This window comes from Anabrus simplex, chromosome 4 (assembly GCF_040414725.1).
Source record: "Anabrus simplex isolate iqAnaSimp1 chromosome 4, ASM4041472v1, whole genome shotgun sequence".
Taxonomy (NCBI): Eukaryota; Metazoa; Arthropoda; class Insecta; order Orthoptera; family Tettigoniidae; genus Anabrus; species Anabrus simplex.
Genome location: NC_090268.1, coordinates 281358382 through 281382114, shown reverse-complemented (window position 1 = coordinate 281382114; position 23733 = coordinate 281358382). Strand labels below are relative to the sequence as shown.

The 23733-nt window shown below is 40.9% G+C and overlaps 1 long non-coding RNA gene across 1 annotated transcript in view; it reads left to right on the top strand.

Annotated features, from left to right (window-relative positions):
• The window catches only part of LOC136872650 (uncharacterized), a 50675-nt gene that overhangs the window by 8307 nt on the left and 18635 nt on the right, over positions 1 to 23733 (top strand). The window lies entirely within an intron of this gene.

The window sequence follows — 23733 nt, the reverse complement described above, 5'->3', positions numbered from 1 at the left end:
TTATGAGAGCTCGGGAAAAGTTTAAGGGAGCGGAGGTTGTTATCAGTGGAATACTGTGTAGGAGGATTACTGACTGGAGCGGATCTGGAATTTAAATTCAGACTGTGGAATCGGTATGTGTCAAACTGTGAGTGAGATAGAAAATAGGGAACTACGCTCAGAGGGCATTCACTTAAATCGCAGGTATACGCATGAGTTACAGGGTTTGTTTAGAAGGATTATAGGGAGGCACATTCAGGAAAACAGGGTGAACTAAGAGGGTGGATGGAATACAGGGAACCGAGTTCGATAGCTGCAGTCGCTTAAGTGTGGCCAGTATCCAGTATTCGGGAGATAGTGGGTTGGAACCCCACTGTCGGCAGCTCTGAATATGGTTTCCCGTGGTTTCCCCCTTTTCAAACCAGGAAATGCTGCGGTTGTACCTTAATGAAGCCCACGGCCGCTTTCTTCTCATTCCTAGCCCTTTCCTGTCCCATCGTCGCCATAAGACCTGTCTGTGTCGGTGCGACGTAAAGTAACTTGCAAAAAAATAGAATACAGGGACATGAAAGTCAAATAAGGATGACATAAAGTTGTTGATGTTAAACTCTAGAAGTATTGCAAGGAAATGACTATAATTAAGTAATCTGATGGATTTCGTATTTACATCATTTTGTAATAGGAGTTGAATGAAGGCTGAGAATTGATGGTACAGATGCAGAAACTTTCTCCCGGAACGGGACCGTTTGTTATAGAAACAGGGTAGAATCGATAAAAGGAGGAGTATTCATCATCATCATCATCATCATCATCATCATCATCATCATCATCATCATCATCATCATCTGTTTACCCTCCAGGTTCGGTTTTTCCCTCGGACTTAGCTAGGGATCCCACCTCTACCGCCTCAAGGGCAGTGTCCTCGAGCTTCAGACTCTTGGTCGGGGGATACAACTGGGGAGTATTACCAGTACCTCGCCCAGGCGGCCTCACCTGCTATGCTGAACAGGGGCCTTGTGGAGGGATGGGAAGATTGGAAGGGATAGGCAAGGAAGAGGGAAGGAAGCGGCCGTGGCCTTAAGTTAGGTACCATCCCGGCATTTTTCTGGAGGAGAAGTGGGATACCACGGAAAACCACTTCCAGGATGGCTGAGGTGGGAATCGAACCCACCTCTACTCAGTTGACCTCCCGAGGCTGAGTGGACCCCGTTCCAGCCCTCGTACCACTTTTCAAATTTCGTGGCAGAGCCGGGAATCGAACCCGGGCCTCCGGGGAGTGGCAGCTAATCACGCTAACCACTACGCCACAGAGGCGGACAGGAGTATTCATACTGGTGAAAAAAGAAAATGTAAGATATGAAAGAATTAAAGATAAGAAACATGCAATTCTAGACGTAAGACTCATCTCTAAAGATAATTAGGGACATTGATGTTTCTGGGGTGTACAGACCTGGAAGGTGTGCCGTTGACAAGGAATTATATGACAAGATAATCAATTATGGGGGCGAACATAGAAAGAAACGTGATTTTAATGCGTGACCTCAGTTTACAAAATAACGGTAAATCGAATTACAGAAAGCATGACCAACAAATGGTAATTGCGTTAGTCTGGGAAGAACTGCTGAATCAGAAAGCGATGGAACCAACTAGAGAGAAGAATATTCTAGACGTGCTGCTGATAAAATCAGATGAACTCCATAGAGAAACTGAAGTGATATACATTTAAACGCTTTAGGCTTTCTCAGTTGTGAAATTACCAGCGTTTCGTCCCAGTGTAGCAGTGGGCTCATCAGTTGGATTGACAACTTTCCAGAACTTTGGCGGCTAGCGCGCCGTTGAGGCCAAGTTGAGCAGTGATTTGCTTTAAGTCCCGGTATCGGTGTCGCTTTAGCGATCCTCACCTGGGCTGTTTGGGGAAATAGATATAAGAATAATAACTATAAATTGTTGATTGATAGTAATAATAATGATAGATGTAAATTAAACTATTGGCATTCGTAGGAAATGTCCGGTATTAAAACATTAACGTGGCAGACCAAATCATTGCGGTGTCGTGCCAAGGCTGTTGCGTTAATTTTGTAATCAACGTATTTTGTTTTAATTACAGGTGGTAGACTCAGGTGGTCACCCATCGGGGTATTAACCATGCCCAATGTTGCTTAACTGTAGGATTAAGAGTGTTAGCGCCAGAGGGCCCTGTCACTGTTCACCGAATATTAATTCGCGTGTGCCAGGTGTTGGTAGCACTGTACATTTTTAGAAACTGAATTTGGAAAATAGCATCGTTAATAGGCAGCATTTGGTGAGTGCACTGCCTCGTCTCCGAGTACCAGTGCTTCATCTTATGGTTTTGTACTGTTTTAGAGAGCGGTATGTTGAGATTGTGTACATGGAAAGAGGAAGTGAGTGGTGTTGTTCTTGGCGGTTAGAAGGAAGTGAGGACTAGGTTGTACTTGGAGGTGGTTTTCTGGGTGGGTGGTTACTGATTAGGACTATGAGGGTCTCAGCTACTCGATCCACCGAGGGGGCCCTGAATTTGGTAGGACTGGGTATTGGAATAAGCTGAGGATGAGTGATATGAGGTTATTATTGGGCATAGGTGGGGGTGGGTTTGGTAGCAAGTTCGTGATTGTGGGCAGTTTTTGGTGTGTGTTCTTGTGCAGTTTCTACTTGATGGCTTTCTTAAAATATGGGCAACCAGGAAACGATGCCATTGAGGCACCACTGCAAGCCTCTTATGTAGGACAATGCAGTGGCGGTACACTAGAGGAAGCATGTGCCTCCACTTGTATAAATGCCTACCTTTGGTATTTATATAAAAAATAATGTTCCTAGAAGGAATCCATAATTTAATTTCATCGATTGTAATATTAAACATTTAAGCTCTTTAGGCTTCTTCTTCTTCTCCTTAATCTGTTTACCCTCCAGGTTCGGTTTTTCCCTCGGACCCAGCGATGGATCCCACCTCTACCGCCTCAAGGGCAGTGTCCTGGAGCTTCAGACTCTTGGTCGGGGGATACAACTGGGGAGAATGACCTGTAACTAGCCCAGAAGGCCTCACCTTCTACGCTGAACAGGGGCCTTGTGTGGGATGGGAGGATTGGAAGGGATAGACAAGGAAGAGGGAGGGAAGCGGCCGTGGCCTTGAGTTAGGTACCATCCCGACATTTGGCTGGAGGAGAAGTGGAAAACCACGGAAAACCACTTCCAGGATGGCTGAGGTGGGAATCGAACCCACCTCTACTCATTTGACCTCCCGAGGCTGAGTGGACCCCGTTCCAACCCTCGTACCAATTTTCAAATTTCGTGGCAGAGCCGGGAACTAAAACCGGCCCTCCGAGGGTGGCAGCTAATTACACTAACCACTACATCATAGAGGCGGACGAGGCTTTCTCAATCGTGAAATTACCATCGTAGCAGTGAGATTAGTACCACCATGCGAGAAACACCATGAGTCTTCGTTACCTGTGCTTAGTCAGACTATAGGAGGAACACAATGGTTGTGCTTTACCATTATGGGGGTCCGGTGACCTGGATTTTTGACCCCTTTAGATAATACGTATCATCCCAGTAAATGAGACATTGTAAATTGGATCCACTGATTATTTTTGTTTCACTATCATTTTTTTCATCACCATTCGTTTTATATTCTAGTCACTGGATACATTTTGAAGTTTTAAGTTTCATATAGTTGCATCTCATACCATTAAGGACTGATGACGTAACTGTTAGACGCCTTTAAACAAGAAACATCATGATCATCATCATCATCATCATCATCATCATCATCTTGTTGGTGCCAAAGTACTGAGCGTAGTAGGTTACTAAAAAATCTAAAAACTGAAAAAATAACATCTGGTTTTCCCTGGGATGAGTGAAATAATAAGATGAAGTTGGAATTAAAGAGGACAATTCGGGGTAAATACTCGTTTATAGGAAACGGAATTAGGGATTGACATAATTTAGCAGGTGGGGGCTGTTCAATAAACCGAGCGGAGGAGCCAAGCTCTGCGTTCGGGAGACGTGTGGGCTTGAACCCCATCATGGCTGCCCTGTGAATGATTTTGTATGGTTTTCCATTTTAACTTCCAGGCCGGGACATTCCAATTCATACACCCAATCCGATTCCCCCGCCTCCTTTCCCAGTTTCATTCCCCATCATTAATTTCGTCTTCAATAGCTCCTCAACTGAGGTTGGAGTCAGGAAGAGCATCCGGCAGTAAAAACATGCTGTATCTTTTCATCACCTCATCCCCAACCCCGTATCAAGAAACGATACTAAGGGGTAGACAAATAAGCATGTCCCATACATTTCCCACTTGTTTGGAATCATTTAAGAAAAGGTGGTTGTGAATGAGTGTGTATACAGGGGTCTGAGTGAGAGTATAAATGGCTGGGTGTTCTTACTCTAATATTTTCAGGATAAATCAAGATAATTATTATTCTAAGGGTACAGTGTTTGTAGTGTAAATATGTAAATTTAAAATTGTCTACACAAGTTTGTATGTAAATATTCAGTAGAGTTTATGTACACATGTGGAGATGGAGGCACTTCCGTGTATGTGGGGCTTGCCCTTTCTCCATCTACTACCCCTAAATTGTACATGTACAATTTAAGGAAAATAATAATAATAATAATAATAATAATAATAATAATAATAATAATAATAATAATAATAATAATAATAATAATAATAATAATAATACTTCTACTACTACTACTACTACTACTACTACTAATAATAATAATAAGGCTAGATAAACAGATTATAAGGAATCTGCCACCTGGACGACAGAATAAAATACACATTAGTGGTGATTAATTAATTAATTTAATAACTGAACCCCTGTTTTACACAATGTACTGTATACTCCCATTCACTCTAACAATCGCACACGCCGTTTATGTATTTAACAGAAAATCTTGACAAGTTCGCTTAAATGAGGCTACTGAAGTGCCATTTCGGATATTGCCAGGGAGAGAATTCCATAGCTATGTACACTAGTGTTCATTTAAATCTCGGGCCAGAAATATTCATTTCAGCCACAGAAATCAGTACTTGCTTACACTCCCTCCTTCTCTCGTCATATTCATGCGGAAGCATAACATATGGACACACCTGTAGAGCGAGTGGGAGATGGAAAGAGCGAAAGACGGGAGATCTAACATGAACCAAACACCCACAGATGGGAAAGTACTTGCTTCCCCGCCTGCCTACGCCCCCCTGTCTCGACCTTGGATATGCTGTAGAGAGAAGAATGAAGGGAGGAACCACACGGGCTCGTATATCGATTCATTGAGGGTCAAATTCTCCTATTTCTTTGTAATTCTTTTGTGCGAAGGCTGGATGAAACGTTAGCGGTCTCGACCGTGACCTTATTGTCAAATGGCATCACGCCTGACCATTGTAAGAAAGAATGACCCTTATTTTCGTCAATATAGGTCCTATTAAACTACTCTACACTACTAACTTTGCAAGCACTGTCAAATGAAGAATTGATAGATTTTGCAGTAAAATATGGAGAGATATCAAATTTGAACACAAGAAATTAAGATGAAGGAACGTAACCTTAACTACGAACTTAGTAAGGCGATTCGTATTTCATTTAAAGATACTCTTTTACTGAAATATAATACCATGCTTCTTTCTTAATATAATTACGGGAAATGGGAGAGAAATTAAATGGGATAAAATGGTGTATAAAAATAAAAGACAGAGACAATGCTTACATTTAAAAGACATGTGAATGAATAATATTATTCACAATCCGAAAAAATGATAGGCGAGTTGTAATAAATACAAATAAAATATTCTCATAACCTCTTAGTAAAATGTCTTAAAGACACAGAGGAGGATATTTTGTAAAAAAAAAAGTCAATAAATAAAATTAAGGTTTCCTGGCCACAAAAATAATTGTATTTGTATAAAATGAAAACAATGCGCTTGTTTTTCACAAAGAAATATTTTTCTTTCTAGCCATTCAAATGATTGCAAGAAACTAATAAGGGAAAAACAGAAACAATGTTTCTTCATTACTTTGTTACTAGGAAGGGATTTTCAGTTCTGACTTCTAAAAGAGCTCCCATGCCCTCTAGTTGCCTTCCCAAGTAGCTACGATTTTCTGCGAGTTTTAAGCACCTCCGTGCCCTCTTCCTAGTATATTCTTATCTAAAACCAAACTGTGTGTTCTAGTAGAACGGTAGAGTAAAAGCACTGACAAATTTTGACAGTCGCCGACTACTGAAGCATTTTAACGTCTGTATGCAACTCCATTTTTTAGCAGTTTGGAAACACCAAATTACACGAGTTATCCATATTCATGCGAGCCTGATCATGATCAGTATTCGAACGGGTCGAGGTGCTGTGTGCTATTCTATATTGCCGAAAATACATAAGTTATTCACAAAGAGAAAACGTGCTATGTAGGTCAGTATTTTTTTCTTTTTACGAACTGCCATATACAGTAGTATAAAAATATTCCTTCTTATTATGACCATTTTTTCTACCTTTATAAAGACGTTGAATTTTAAAGAACTGCTGAGTTTATTTCACATAGGGTGTATTATTATTATTATTATTATTATTATTATTATTATTATTATTATTATTATTATTATTATTATTATTATTATTATTATATTTTATCTTCAACAACTAAAGTAAAAATAACCTGGCAATAAATAATTATGGTCATCGGAGACTCAAGTGTGTTTGTAAAACCATTTCTATGGGGTTATTTTCAGCGCTGATCAAACACTTAAATGCCATACATATTGGGGTTGGAGTACGTCCGACTCGTTGGCTGAATGGTCAGCGTACTGGCCTTCGGTTCAGAGGGTCCCGGGTTCGATTCCCGGCCGGGTCGGGAATTTTAATCGCTTCTGATTAATTCTTCTGGCTCGGGGACTGGGTGTATATGTCCGTCCCAACACTCTCCTCATCATATTCACACAACATACTACACTACCAACCACCACAGAAACACACAATAGTGCTTACATCCCTCCATAGAGGGTTGGCGTCAGGAAGGGCATCCGGCCGTAAAACAGGGCCAAATCCGCACGTGCGACGCAGTTCTCACCCGCGACCCCACAGGTGTGGGAAACGCGGCAGGAAAAAGAATTAGGGCTGGAGTACATCGTGCATATTTATTCACAATTAATTAATTGTTTTACTTGGTTAGGATAAGCCGGTGTAGCCAGAATGTTTAATCACAAACACATCTTAATCACTTACAGATAAAATCGTGTTGTAAGTGACCTCTGAGTGCGTAACGTTACAGCCACACCTCCTGGAAGATGAAATGTCGTATGGCTTTTAGTGCCGGGATATCCCAGGAAGGGTTCGGCTCGCCAGGTGCAGGTCTTTCTATTTGACACCCGTAGGTGACCTGCGCGTCGTGATGAGGATGAAATGATGATGAAGACAACACATACACCCAGCCCCCGTGCCATTGGAATTAACCAATTAAGGTTAAAATCCCCGACCCGGCCGGGAATCGAACCCGGGACCCTCTGAACCGAAGGCCAGTTCGCTGACCGTTCAGCCAACGAGTCGGACTCCTGGAAGATGAAAACATGTGACGTTGCCTGGCTCACTTCCCCTTCACTCTCAGGGTTGACCAAAATCTACGCCCAAACGTTACATATTTTTTTTTCTTCAAATCCGGAATTCTTGAGATCACGAGTATACTAGACACCAGGAATAAGCGGTTGTATCCTTACGATTGATTAAAGTGTATCTTAGTGTTATGACCATAGAAGGACGCGAGAAAGCTAAAATTTGAGGCTAAGTATTCAGGTGTAGATTTGTTCAGGAGTCGAGATTTTTTGCGTGCAGGTTACTTAGATTTTCAGCTTTGAACTAGGAGTGTTTCTTATAATAAGAGGAGATGTATGTCTCAAGGGTTAAAAATCTTATCAAGGGTTCCTTATCCTTCTGGAAGTAGCTTCATTGTTTCTCTCACCTCAGCAAAGATCGAAATTTCTTTAGCCAACATCAGTTACTATTTCATACTACTTAGTAACTCGGGAAGTAGCTTTTATGTCTAAGTAGAAGTCATAGGGCACTGGGCATTTTTAGCACCTATTCTCCTATTTTTCGGAAGCCATATAATATTAAATAATGAATTCGTATTTCACAATTGGAAAGTTAAATATCAATGAAAAATATCAATAACATTTACATTTTCTATACATGCATACATACATACATACATACATACATACATACATACATACATACATACATACATACATACATACATACATACATACATACTGTAGCCGTATTAGTAATGTGGATATTTATTTGGAAATTAATGTATTAGAAGAAAACATTTTTTTCAAGCTTCTTTGCTGTATGGAAGAGAGGTTGCATCATATTGCGCAACACATCCGACTGGGTGGCGTGGAAGTCAAGAGTTTCATGGCTTGAAAACCCCCCCAAAGTGAGAGCGTAAGCCAAGGAAAGACAAGGAAGGAAGATATATGTGGATAACTCCACCCCAAAAACAAATGCCGGATAACAGTAATGCCAACTTGAGAGTGTGATTTTAGATGATATATCCTTAGAACATCGCCTAAATTATATAAAAGAAAGGTTTCATGTCAAAGTTGTGAATATTAGATCTTCGACAAAATTATAAGTAAGCTTAATACAGCACTGTGAGTGAAACGCCGCCAAGGATGATGTAATCGGTAGTAACGTCCTCACGCTAGCCCAGAACCCAAACGCCCAATGCGGAATTCCAGGGGCGGTGCTAAACTTTGATCGTGGACAATAATTAATCTACTGATCGATTTGGTTTCCGCATCACATCAAGTGGTATTGATCGATGGGCAACACAATCAATCGCATAGCCAATACTGTAGGACTTGTAGAACGTGAGCAATAAAAATTGGAGTGCGGACGACTCCTTAACTAATCTCCGAACCAAGGGAGAATTATAAAAGATCCCACCTGTGAGGGGAGAAGGACAATTGACGTGTTCACAATGTAGATACGAGGCCGGCGAGTATTCTGACTGAGCCTTTGTTCGGACATGTAATGGGCAAGTTATCGGTAACTCGGTGGTAAAGTTTCTATAAAGTTCATAGATAATTGTGAAAACACTGTAAACGGTGGTGAAAGTTTGATTCACGTACGAAAAATATCATGAGAATGTGTCATCGGCTCATGCCGCGAGATCGGGCCGTGAGAACGCGTCGTTGTTCGGGAGTGAGAAACACTCATCCAGACAGTGCCGTGTATTAAAGACGAACCCTGGAGTGGTGATCGCGAACAAGCTGGTTGAGATAGTGTGGAAGGACACGCGAATTGAGAGGGGAGAAGTCCCATGTGAAATTACGTTACTGTAAGCCAGAAGTGTATAAACTGTGTTAGTGTCAGAATTTGAGATAATTTTCTGTCTGCAGAAGTACAGAAACTGCGACGGAGACTCGAACGTAGGAATCCACCATAATTTTTGTGTCGTATCAACTGTTGCGGTAAACATACCATAGTCTGCTGTAAAGTAACTTTGTGCGTAAAAACTAAGAGGTGGAATTATCTGCAAAAATCAGAGGATTGATGTTGCATAAACGGGTAATGCAGAAACTGTGCTAGTGTGAGTATAAATAACTTACCGTGAAGGAGCATTCCGTAATCTTTGAAACGGGATTGCAGTTTTAAATTTGTTAGAATTGACGCGCGATTAACTGTGACGAAAGAAGCCGGATTAACATTGAACGTGGTGCTGCTTAGTCTGTTTCCAGTGTTTACGAAGCAAGGATAATGAAGACATCCTGAATGGATGCAAGACGACGTGAACCAACGGTCTACACCAACATCAACATGGAGTTAACAACGCCCAGGAGCCTCCCGAGGTTCGAACGATGGACAACCCACCATGACGTTAAGTACACTAATTTGAAATATTTGTGAATGCGGGGTAATTTCCTTTCTTTAAATATGTAGATAATGTAAGAATGGAGTTTTAAGAATATGTTGAATTTAGAATTTTAAGTAGGGAATAGCTTGTAGTGGTCAATAGTATGTTATTAAATCAGGTTAGCTTAGTTGGAAAATGGAGACTAGAGATGCAGATATAATGTCAAACAGCCTAACTTCATTTATAGTAGTGCATGAGCATGGAGTTAAATTTTCATTAAGCGTTGAGAGTGCTTTAGACAGAGGGAAAAATGTTACTGTTGTTGGTAACCCAACGAAGTATATTTTTCTTCAGGTTCAAATATTCACTTATATTTGATGATAGCATGATGACAGGGTCCTCACAATTACTGGTAATGTATCGATTGCGGGGTAGCAATGCACTCTGTCTGTAAAGTTAAATGTCTTTGTAGTTTAATTTGCATGAATAGAGATAGTGATGGCTGTATATCTGTGTGTAAAAATGCGCCATGCCTGGACTCGAAGTACCATCCACTCCACGTAGATAGGGTCCCGTTCTTTTAACTAGTTGAGTTTGGTTGCCGTTATTTTTTTAGAGTCACGTTACCTTACGTTTAAATATCTTTGAGTTTTAATTAATATTTTCGAGTGTGAGGAAAACCGTAGGAAAATCATCTATGCAATGAGCCGTTTGTGAACCCGAGCCCCTTGTGAGTAAGAGATGTGATTAAATGAGACTGCGTGACGTGATAATATGACTGAAGTGTGCAGAGAACGCACTACGTAATGTGAGCACTGGAAATGATACAATGGTGCGGTAAAATTGAATAATAGCCGCAAATATTTCTTGAGAATATGCCTTCTTGTTGTGAGATTTTGTTTTAAGACGAAGTTCTCCGCCTGACTAGAGGTGAGACCCTCCCTGAAGATTTACGGCTTTAGAGAGAACGACCGCGAACGTGGTTTATTATTAAAGGGATAGCCATGTTGAACGAAGGTCTGCATATCAGAGATGAATACTGGATGCTCACATAAATATGGCTCATATTAGAAGAGGCACTGATAATTGTTTCCTCATTTGCTACAATAGAGATTTGAATAAATAGGTGTCTATTCTTCATAACGAAAGATAGGGATTTGCAGGGTCCCTTGTTGATGGTGCGATTGAGGCCACCAGTTCGAGTCCCAGGGCACATGATGGATCTCCTGTGACACACAAACTTGTCGCTCCATGAATACAGCCTGTGATTTGTTTTTATATGTCTTTTCTTTCAGGGATTCTAAGGATTTGGGTGTGGTTTAATGTGTAAATATTGTGTCTATTTTTGAATATGATTTCATGTGTTTCTTTTGTTGTTGTTGTTGTTGTTATTGATTTGTGCGAGGAGAGTTCTGTTTCTGCTGTTGTATTGCTGTAGGTCTTCGTAATCGAGGAGATGGGGGGTTCGCTCCCAAACCTGGCATCTGCTAATCGGATTGTTGTGTCATCATTATACGGGTAGTGTGACAGAATTCTTTTCCTCACAGTTTGTTTGCAATTTGATAGGCTAAGATTTTAATTAGGTAATCACTCGAAAGCTAATTCCAGTTTATTTAAAGTGTTGTGTTTTTCAAATAGAAATGAAAAAATGAGGAATACCTTCGCATTTGCAAAATATATAATAGTGTATTATACGATGTGTCTTTTAAATTAGTGTTCATGGATTGGGAATCGTGTACTTAACGTCATGTAATAGCTATAAGGGTTGATCAAATCGAAAACCAATGCAAGGATATTCATGATTAATACTTGCTCAAAATGTGATCAATTTCGTTTAAGATTTCCAAAGGGAGATACAGTACAACTCCAGGACTTTATTTCATCGAAGTATTTTTTCATGGTTAATTATACCTTTATTATTTGGGGTTATTTATGCATTTGAGTATGTTTATTTTAACAAGAGTCATTAAATTTCTTTTAAAGTTTTATGCTTATCATTTGCCAAGAAAATGTATCCTTGTTTTCCTCTGTTCATTTCGGCCTGTAAGTTAGATGTTAGTTATTTAGGTGTAGCCGCGGACAGTCTATGGCCCTGAGAAGCCGGGATTCATATCCTGGAGCGGAGGAGGTGCAGTGGATCCTCGCTCTGTCGTAAGAGCATTTGTTAGCTCACCAATTCGGATTATATTTGGGAATCCAGATGAGATGACATTTGTCTCTACACAACAAAGGTCCCTTGACTATCGATCTCTGTGGCGTGTGGTCCCATGTGACCATGACCCATTCGGGGTAATTTCACCGTCGCATGGTCCCATGGGCTATGGGGGTTGATGGGAAAGTTTCCAGTAAATACATAATACATACATACATACATTAGGGTGTCCATTATCCTCCGACCTAGACATTTTTGAACGCTCACCCTCCAATTTTGTTCAAATGTCCGTAAAACATGCCTATACAAAATGTTGTTGAGATCGTAGCATTGTAACCCGTGGAGACTTGAGCGTGAAGTCGCATGAAGAACAAGTGCGGACTTGCAACCCAGTGCTGAGTCAGGCCTGAGCCTATCAGTACGTTTATTGTTATCCATCGCGTCACACGCGTTTTCGTGTTGGTAATCAAACATAATGACACATCAATTATGCAATGGTAGGAGGAATGTCTGTTTTCAATAGGAGATATAAAACACCATATAACAGGAAAGAAATACCATCAAATAGACAAGTGCTTGAAGTTTTATTTTATAACATACGGGAGATAAAATTAACTGTCAGTGTAAGTGGTAATCTTGTGATTCGCGAGTGGATATTATTTAGGCGGAAAGCAAGAATTACAACCAGAGATAATTAGCATTGTTGAAAAAAAAAGACAGATTGTTTTTACTTCGGCAGAGAGAGAGCCAGGACGTAAAAGCTACGTTGCAGGAGTAGACCAAAAACTCGCGGATAAAGAAGAAAGGGCGAGGCAAATGAAATTAAAAAATTACATCTCCAAATTCAATCTTATCTTCATTTCAGTGAAAACAATAGACGACTTTGTATCAACCAAAAGCAGAGATTTGTTTTCTTGCCTGAAGATGGATACTAGTTTTATTCAGGAATGTCCTTCGACATGGACGAGCAACACTTCATATTTAGAAGCTCTAAAAACACTGATAAGTATATATCCACAATAATACTGAAAACCATAAAGCAGTCTAAAGTGTAAAAATGTATTAAACTGTAACATAAAATTAGATATTAAACATGTATCAATAGCTTTTCCACTGACCTAAAACTGCAGAACCTAACATTCAAGTCGGCACGTGTTAATATCGGCCTATTGAATTGAAAATTTGTTCCTGAGTAAATCTGACCCAGCGGAAAGTATTTAGGGATCGAGGTCAAAGAAAGTAGCATGAATGCTTTATTTTTGCAAAATAAGGGACACCATTCCTATCCCATTGTCATAAGACCCATCCGTGTTGGTGCGACGTAAATCAACTTTAAAAACAGCCACATTCTAGCCCTTCAGGCAATCAACTCATTGTTGAAAACATCCTAGGGATACGAGCTACGAATTTTAGGTGAATAAAATATGAGAATACATTCTTTATTTATTCCTAAACATTTTCTTAATCATCGTTATTGGATCGATTAGATTAGCAGTTGGCCTTTTCCGGTTACTACCACTATGAGCGCTAATGTGAGTCAATGCATTGTTCCACTGAAGCCCTTATAACTATTCGGTATGGACATTTTTCAAAAAAATCAAAACATACCTGAGAGTATTGAACCATGGAACACATTACAGAAATAATTATGTAAGTAGGTTAATTTCGCTAGGATTTGAATAAAAAAGAATATAAGTAAAGGAACAAGCGATTTTGGACTGTTTTACCGGAAATGCATTTAGGCCAGAAGTGATTTTCGAAACTTGACCTTCAGCCCTTCAACTTGCTGCACAATTGAGTAAATTGCTTAATGTTACGTTTTTCGTAGTATGGGGACCCCCTACTTTGTCGGTTAAGAAATGTTTTCAATTTTAAGATGCTTTAATATTGGAAATCCTTTTAATTTGGATTTATTATAGTAGCTTCAGAGTCAGAGCGCTGTCTGTGTGAGAATAACTCCGTAGTAGGCCTAGTGAGGGGTTGGCAGAGCAAACTTATTGACTGCGCAGAACTCACCACAGCTATGTATAGCGGGAGCGCATACGCTTGGGTTTAAATCAAAAGATTAATGTGGATGGTGCAACATTTCACAGCTCTATCGACTTTAGTTATTTAACGACAGGTTCTGCGTCACGTGATAAATGATGACTCGGATTGTGGTTTTATTTCTCAAAGCCTGTCACCAAGTGTGCTCCAAGAATGTAGGTTATTTGTGACTGGTGAAGCATATACTGAAAATCAAAAACAAAAAGCAAAATCAAAACTGGTGTCAACCTTCCGTTTGTGAAAACCAAATAATCATAAATGACATTCAATAAATGAAACGTCGTCTAAGGCGACTAAAGTCGTTATGTGGCTATCGGTCCTCTCTTAATTTTTTAATTGTTATTTAGGTTTAGTTGTCGACCGATTCACAATTTTTGATGTGCGTGCTGCTCGGAGGTAGGCCGAGTTCGCTCGAAAGCCCGACGGTATTCCCAAAAATCACGTCGGATGGGAGCGCCATGTACCCGCGCAATAGTAATCCGCCTGTCAACACAGGTCCCCACCCAGCCGATTGCCGGAAGGACATAATATTACTAATTGTTTTTTTCTTTTTATCTACCGGGTAGTACAGCTGCTCCTATTTTTTCCCGAACGTTTGCAACCGGCTAGAAATTAAATGTCACTTAGTCCCATCTCACGCAACATCTTACAGCAATTTTATGTGGAGTTAGCCCGATATAGACTTCCCCGCACAATGCAAAAACGGTATAAGAGGCAGTTAGTGAGCCTCATCTAAAAACACTGTACCGTTGTATTACTCACGCAACTTTTAGTGATACCTGGGCTCCCTAGTGCTGAATCCGTAGACCTCAGCAATCTTCGAGATTCGTATTGGCAATCTTTGAAACACAAACTATGAAACGCTTATGCATCGCCGTGAGACACCGGGCGTACACTTTACGTACTAGTACTCTTGTTGTTTACACAGCAAAGCCAAATTATAGAATTCATGCTAGGAACAAGATTCGCATCGAGAAATGTTATATAATGTGTGTGTGACACAGTTGTTGGCTTAAGATAATTAAGGTTTAGAAAATTCATATCGATCGATCATACTATGGATTCAATTCAGATTTCATTTTCATTCAGTTGGCAGTATTACCGGAACCGGGAGTCCACCCTCCTTACTCCTCATCCACGTACAAAGAAGTATAACTAAAAGTTGCGCGAGTAATATGTAGAGCGGAATACAATACTCTAGTCATTCTTACGAACTATTACCGTTCTGTACAAACCAGTCGGTGAAGTCTTAACCCAATTTAGAGCCTGTAGCCTGTGTTACGTCGTCTCAAACAGCAAAATATACCAGACCATTAATTTATGCATTTAGCTGCCGCTACACGTTCCTTGGAATTGTCCGCCATGATTGCAAACGTCAACTTTCTAACACGTCATACATGACGTCATATAGACGCATGAACAGAAGTCGCGGAGCCTGTGCTTGCCCGTGCCAGCGCATCCTGGACTTATACCGCAGGACTCATTCAACCAACTAATATGTACATCTCTACGCGTAGGAAATGGTTGCGACTACCTGGGCTTAAGAGAGACATGATTCTTAAGCACACTGTGGTGTTTGCAGCAAGATAAACCTGTCTGCACATTCAAGTTCAGAACTTGTAAAATGCCACAGTTTTGAAGCGATAGCGTAGATTACTCCATTAGTAAAAAGGTACGAGACCTGCTGCATGTTGCCCGGAGTGGCTACATGGTACTAACCGCAGCTAGCATATGATCGAGTTCAGGGATTCTGAGTTCGAAACAAGTTACGAACTTTTCAATTTCATTTTTATATTCTATTAGTAAAGGCATTCGTGATTAAGAACTCCCTTGAGTCTCTAAATACATTTTTCACTTTTACAAAGAAAGCATAGGTAAGATGGGAATAATAAAACGCGAATTTAATATGGCAAACGGCTACAACGAGTTCCCGATGTAGGAAGACAAGAATAATTGCCGAGAGTATTGGTCGAGCTGATCACACGACACCTCATAATCTGCAGGCTTTCGGGCTGAACAGTGATCGCTTGGTAGATAAAGGCCCTTTGGGGCTGTTACGCCATGGCATTTTTTTCTACAACGAATGAAGTGCACTGCACTTATTGTCAACATTATGACACACCCATTTACAAAGCAATTGCGCACGTTCGATTCGTACGGCACATAATAGAGCACGTCGTAATCTTTGCATCAAATTGCGAACACCTACTGTACGGTTAGCATAAAAACAAATATAATGTATTTACGGGATGATTATGTGAATATTGTACTGCTTTATTTGGAAGCAAGGCAGAATTCACGGGAAGCCAGGCTCTTGTATTAAGAACGATTTCCTGAAGGAAGGCTAACAACTGCAGATACACAGCCTGATAAAAAAGTCAAGCAAACAGAAGGGGTGGTCAAATATTATCCCATGTTGGTATACATACGTACCATTTATGTGTGAGTAAATGATTAGATTTACAAGGATCTGTAATGCGTAGAACGCCCACCAGTGTGCATTCGTGATGGCAGCGTACTGTTGTTGATAAGTTGTTACCAGTCAACTGCTGTGAATCAGACAATTAAACAAGATGTGCAGAGAACCACGAAGTACGAAGCACCCGCAATGTCTCGCAGACGCGTTAGACAGTCTATCCACCAATTGAAAGCATTTAACAGAGCTCGCATTGTGGGACTGGATGAGGCTGGTTTGTCGTATCGTGCAATTGCCAGGAATGTGAGCCATTCAGATGTCACTGTGGCCCGATGTTGGACTCAATGGGTACATAAGGGCACCCAGTTACGTCGTGGAGGTTCGGGCCGACCAAGAAACAGCAAGCATTGCGGGGTCCCATAACGTTGTCACCCGTACTGTAGACTATAAAACATCCTGTGAGTTCCCGCACAGTGTCTCGACGACTCGCATCCACCGGATTGGTGTCCTACCACCCCTTGTGTCGGTTGCCATTGCCTGCGTTTGGAGTGGTGCCTTGTCTGGGAGGCATAGGCAGAGGACGACTGGTGTCGCATCATATTCAGTGATGAGTCTCGCTTCTCCATAACCTCCGATGACTGTCATGTGAGGGTTTGGCGGATTCGAGGGCAGAGGAATGATTCTGCCTATATTGTGGAAAGACACACAGGCGTAATCCCTGGCATAATGGTGTGGGGAGCCATAGGGCATGTGTTCAGGTCACCTCTAATAGTGCTTCGGCAGACTTTGACGGTACAGCGATACGTCACAGGTATCCTGGTCCGCACGTCCTACCTCTTATGGCACAGCACCCTGGGGCAGTGTGCCTATGGACTACCTAGGCGTGTTAAGGTCCTTCCGTGGCCAGCAAGATCACCGGACCTTACCATCATTGAACACGTGTGGGATGATTTGGATGGGGACTCCGTCCCATTACCAACCTGCGGGATCTGGAGGGCCAGTTGCAACAACTGTGGAGGAACTTGCCTCAGGAGAAGATCCAAAGGCTGTTTGACACCATTCCGAACCGCATAAGGGCATGCAAATCGGCCGGCAGGGTGGAGGTGGGGGATGTGACACCCTACTGACCTGGTGCCAACATTCCACCTCTAACTGCCATCGGTCTTGTTTCCTTCACCCCATATTGTAATCAGTTCAGTGAAGCCGCATGGTCATTCTGCATATTTCATTTCATTTACTTTCAACCACTCCTTCTGAGTGCTTAACGTTTAGTCAGGCAGTGTACATTTCGACATGTTGAGAGAAGGCTGCTTGCAACGTGGTCATTTCATACATTTCTAGATGCTCCAATGACGTCTGAAAATAACGAAGAAATTGTTCAAAATGCAATTGCGTACATCCTGCAAGCAAACTCACGGGCCATTGGAAATGAACTGAACATCGGTCATATATCTATACTGCGTCTATTGAACCGCCATAAATTTCATCCCTACCGTCAACAACTACACCAGAAACTTCACGGAGATGACTTTCAAAACCGGATAGAATTTTTGCAATGGATATTGCAAAGAGTTGAAGCTGACGCGGATTTCTTAACGGGCATTCCCTTCAGTGACGAATCTAGATTTCACAACAACGGAACTGTTAATCGTCACAAGTTACACTACTGGAGGGTTGAAAATTCACACTGGATAAGGTGATCTCGATTTCAAGTACAATGAGGTGTCAACGTCTGGTATGGGATGATAGGTGACAAGATAATTGGACCATATTTTTTCGATGGACGACGATATCCGCAGTTTCTTTGTGAATAAATATCGCTCTTATTGGAGAATGTGCCTCTTACGATGCGGTTAAGGACGTGGTTCCAACAGAATGGAGCTCATCCACACTGGTCGTTGGCAGCACCGAGCCACTTGTTTAAGACATATCCTGGACGATGGACTGGACGAGAGGGTGCTGTCAGATGGCCGGCTACACGTTAGTCCACTAGATTTATTCTCTGGTGTTATTTAAAAGAAAGAGCCTATGAACAGGAGCCAGAGAGCCCGAATCATTTATGGAGGCTCATCACTGCAGCTTACTTCTAGTCATTCAGCCATCATATTCTCTGTATATGACGTTCCTGTGATAGAGAATTTTCACTATTCTTTACCATCAGTGGGTATTTTATCATTAATGCTGATTTGATTGGCACGAATAAACGAATTACAGAGCGCGTAGTAATACCACTCATTTTTGTGAGTACCCAAGGTCAATATTTTTGGGTTAGGCTGTAACCTGCGAGTTGCATAAAACTGAGTGAATAGGGGCAGCTGTACTGCACGGTATATTTATTACTCTGTACACGCAATGGGGTACCTACATGCTATTGCGGGTGATTGGAGGAAGGAAGTCCTAGTGCTCATTGCCTCAGTCATCACATATTAGGCATTGTCTACCATCGGATCTCGGGCAATAGCTTCTGCGACCAGCAGGGTTCTTAGAGAAACCTCCTCGCTGTAGGTATCAGAAGGAACAAAAATACCAACGCCACCGGAAGTCCGGTTAGCATAGTGTGGTTCTGTCGGGTACAGGCGAAAAATTTTCAAGACCGTACGATGATCTGAGATTACTTACCTGAATACAGACTGTACTCGCCGCAAACTCACTAATTAGCTGGCGCAGCTCAGCAAGGTGCCTGGCATAACCGTTACAGTAAGTCAAACCTTAACACTAACATCAACATCTACATCAGCAGTCTTTTGTCTTTGACTTTCTCCATTATTTTAGTCCATGTGATAATAGGGTTATACCTCTATAATTTTCCAATTTCTTCCTATTTTCGTTTTTGAACAATGGCTTCCTTGTTGCCAATCATCAGGTATCCTTTCATTCTTCCGTATAGCTACTGTAGTCCACTGCTTCCTGCCGCATTAAACATATCAGCATTGAATTCGTCTTTTCCAATTGCTTTACCTTTGGTCATTGCTTTTACTGCCCTTTCAAGTTCCAACCATGTTATCGGATTCTCTTCTGCCTTGACTTTTTCTTGATTTATTCTTTTCGGTTTTATTATTCTGTATAATCGTTTCTGTTTTCCTCAACTATCTTCCTCAATTTTATTGGTAAACTCTCCCCAACATTTCTCCTTTTCTTCCTTGATACTCTTCTTTACTTCTAGTTTCAATCTTTTGCATTCCACATGTAAGCTTTCAATCTTATTCTCATCCCTCTGATACGTTTTTTGCTTTTCCTTATCCATTTCTTCACCTTGTTCCTTTCTTTTATTATTTTCTTTATTTTGTCTGTCCACCACCGTGTCTCATTTCCCTTAACCTTTGTTTTTGTTTTCCCGCATACCTCAATTGCTGCTTCCACAAATGTCTGTCTTAAATTGTCCCACTCTTCTTCTCCACTTCGTATTTCTGTGTTAGGCAACGTCATTTTTATGCAATCTTGGAATGCCATTCTTTTATCCTCCTCCTCCAATTCCCAAATCCTGACCTTTGGTTACTTCTTGAGTACAATTTTAGGGACTTTTACTTGTTTTAATTCCACAATTAATAATCTATGACTACCTTCCATACATTCACTGGAGATTATCTTCGTGTTAATGACGTACCTTCCCCATTCTCAGTCTGTTATTATAAAATCGATGAGTGTTCCATACTGTCCATTCCAACTATATCGGCTGATCTATGGCTATTCTTCTTCATAAACCAAGTGTTCTTTATTGATGAAAATATATTGATATATTCCTTGCGTACGTAAGTATGTATTTATTATTATTATTATTATTATTATTATTATTATTATTATTATTATTATTATTATTATTATTATTATTATTATTATTATTATTATTAAAGCGTCTTTATTGTGGCGAAGTTAGGGCTCCCGGCCCTTTCTTACACTTAACCACTTCATGTATATACAATGTATATTTTACATAAAATTTAAACATATGAAATCTTTACAACCTAAAGTATAACTAAAGCAACTAAAGTATCACTAACTAAACTAAGGTGAGTAAAGTATAACTAAATTATATACAGGAACACATTGCAATAAACAACCATATTCACTCTCATTTATGCATCCCATTCACACTCAAGAAAGACTGGAAGTGCTTAAAAGATGACGCTGGCAAAGGATTTTAAATTTTGTCTTAGATTTAGCTTCCCTGATGTCATTGGGGAGTTCATTCCACCAGCTCGTGGCGGTGATAGTGAACGATCTGTTGTAGGTTGCGGTTCGATGCACAGGAATTTCTAGCGTACAGCCTGACCGGGTATTGAACAGGTGCAGGGAACTAAGGTAGCGAAATCTGGTGGATAGGTAAGGAGGAGTGTTTTCAGAAAGCACTTGATACACCAAAGTAGTTGCGTGGAGTCTACGTCTGTCATTCAGTCGTAACCAAGATAATTGTGTATAGAATGGGGATACATGGGCGTATGGTTGTATGTCGAATGCATACCTGATGCATGCATTTTGGGCACGTTGCAGTCTCATGCTATGCTCGTTATTGATATCAATAAAAACTGTATCACAGTATTCGAGAATTGGAAACAAGAGTGATTGAATGAGCTTTATTTTCAAGGACCGAGGAAATATATTTTTGAACCGCTTCAGAGGATGCAGGCTTTGATATACCTTTTGGCACACTTTCATAACATGTTGCGACCAGTTCAATGTTTCGCTTATAGCCACACCAAGATTCATAACTGTTTCACAAAATGGAATAATGGTATTGTTTAGTGCTACAGGAGGAATTTCGTATTGTTTTAAGACGTGTAAGTTTTTTGAAGTACCAATGATTATTGCTTGCGTTTTAAGAGGATTAATTTTGAGATTGTTACTCAATGCAAAATTATTTATCAGACTTAAATCAGCATTAACTTTTTCTACAGCACTCTGAATTTTATCAGTTCTTGAGTGGTAGTAGATCTGCAGATCATCAGCATAAAGATGATACTTGCAATGTGTAATCGATTTGGCAACATCGTGTAAGTAAATTGCAAACAGCAAAGGTCCAAGTACAGACCCTTGGGGGACACCGAGGGGTTTGTTAAGCCACTCAGATCTGCTATTATTTACTTTGACACACTGACGGCGATTTTTGAGGTACGAACTGAAAAAGTTTATTGCCGTCTTTAAGGAATTAACATCATTTTCTTAAACAAGAAATGCTCAAATACATCAATTACTTTTCCTTTAAGAAACAGGAAGGGCTGCAGCCTGACAGTACCCAATAAGCGCGTGTTTATATCAGTTTTATACAATTAGTAAATTAGTAATCATATTTTGAGATCAATGACGCAATCTTTATGAAAATATTGTACATGTTAACAAACTTATTATGATGAAATACACTTTACAGTATATAATTTGTGAGTACCGGTAGGCAGAACGTTACTGGTACATTATTGTATCACTAGACTTTCCAACTACAATAATGTATTTTTTCATTCTTTATTTTCCAATTTTATGTCGCACAGACTCAGATCTTCAAGCGACGATGGGGGCTGGAAAGGGCTAGGAGTGGGAAGGAAGCGGCCGTGGATTTAATTAAGGTACAGCCCCAGCATTTGCCTGGTGTAAAAATCGGAAATCACGGAAATCCATTTTCAAGGCTCTCTACACTGGGGTTCGAACCTACTATCTACTGAATACAAGCTCTCAGATGCACGACGCTAATCACATGGCCAACTTGTTCGGTAATAATTTGTCTTTTGCCTAAACATATTGTCATAAACATTAGGCTAGTTATTTGCGGTCTATGCATTTTTGGCTGAATCGTCGGTTAAGATGATTTCGAATGGTAAGTGCAAAGCGAGGTGGTGCACCATCGTGTTGAAACCAGATTTGTCGACGAATGTTCAATGGTACGAGGGCTGCAACGGGGTACACTCAGCCTCGGGAGGTCAAATGAGTAGGGGTGGGCTCGATTCCCACCTCGGCCATCCTGAAAGTGGTTTTCCGTGGTTTTCCACTCCTCCTCCAAGCAAATGCTGGGATGGTATCTAACTTAAGGCCACGAACACTTCCTTCCCTCTTCCTTGTCTATCCCTTCCAATCTTCCCATCCCCCCACAAGGTTCCTGTTCAGTATAGCAGGTGAGGCCGCCTGAGCGAGGTACTGGTCATCCTCCCCAATTGTATCCCACGACCCAGAGTCTGAAGCTCCAAGACACTGCTCTTGAGGCGGTAGAAGTGAGATCCCTCGCTGAGTCCGAGGGAAAAACTGACCCTGGAGGGTAAACAGATAAAGAAGGAGCAGAAGATGAAGCGATCCGATAGGTGGAGTGGAAGAACATACGGCCCAATGAAACGAGAGTCTAAAATACCTGCCCACACGACGATATTGAACCTTTGCTGGAATCTATAGACATGCGTAGAAAGAGAGTTTTCGACATCCCAAAAGTGGCTGTTTTGAGAGTTAGCGTCCCGAGTGAATTTACATTCATCGGTGAAGATAATAATTAGCCGTTGAATTGAGGCTCATCCACACAACGTTGTAAGAACCACATGCAGAAGTTAGTACATAATGTGGTGCAAAGTTGGATCTATTGCAAGTACCGTCAAAGTGCTATGCACAATGTTCCAACGAGCCACATCTATCGCGCCTGCAATGATTCGGGTTCTCGTTGACGGAGCCTCTTCAACTTGATTAAGTACTCGCATACACCCTCTACAATGCTGGGAGTGCGGCACCTCCTTGGAGCAACACAGTTGATCCTGTTGATGGTAAAAGTACCCTTTTCCCGCAGTCGTTGAATAATTTTGGAGAAAAGGGGGGGATAAAATCAAGTTACACGACGTAGATGACGTACTTAATGAAGCCGACTACAAGTTCTCCCTTCACCTTGAGTTTCGTCGTACACTAACACCGTGTCGGTGTACTCTGCAAACGTGTATTCAGTCATATTCATCGGAGACGCAATGGTAAGTGAATGAGGAGTATCTCGAAGCGGTGTTGTGAGAGGCAGGTAGGTATCATGTGGCATCAGGTGATCGTCATATGGTAATGACGTAACACAAGCACCCCGTACCTTACCATCCCTTTTGCATTCCAGTACTTGGTCGTATCCGAAGCTCTTGTACCTATAACACTGAAACTGTACTTTTCTGGACATAGGTTCCTATCCAGAACGTGATCTATTCAGTCCCATCTCCAAATCATAGGAGTTTGTAATATGAATTTCCGAAAACTCTATATACATTGAAAATATACTTGCATTTTCTTTTTCAGCACCCAGCAAAGGATACTCTGTAAACATTGAAAA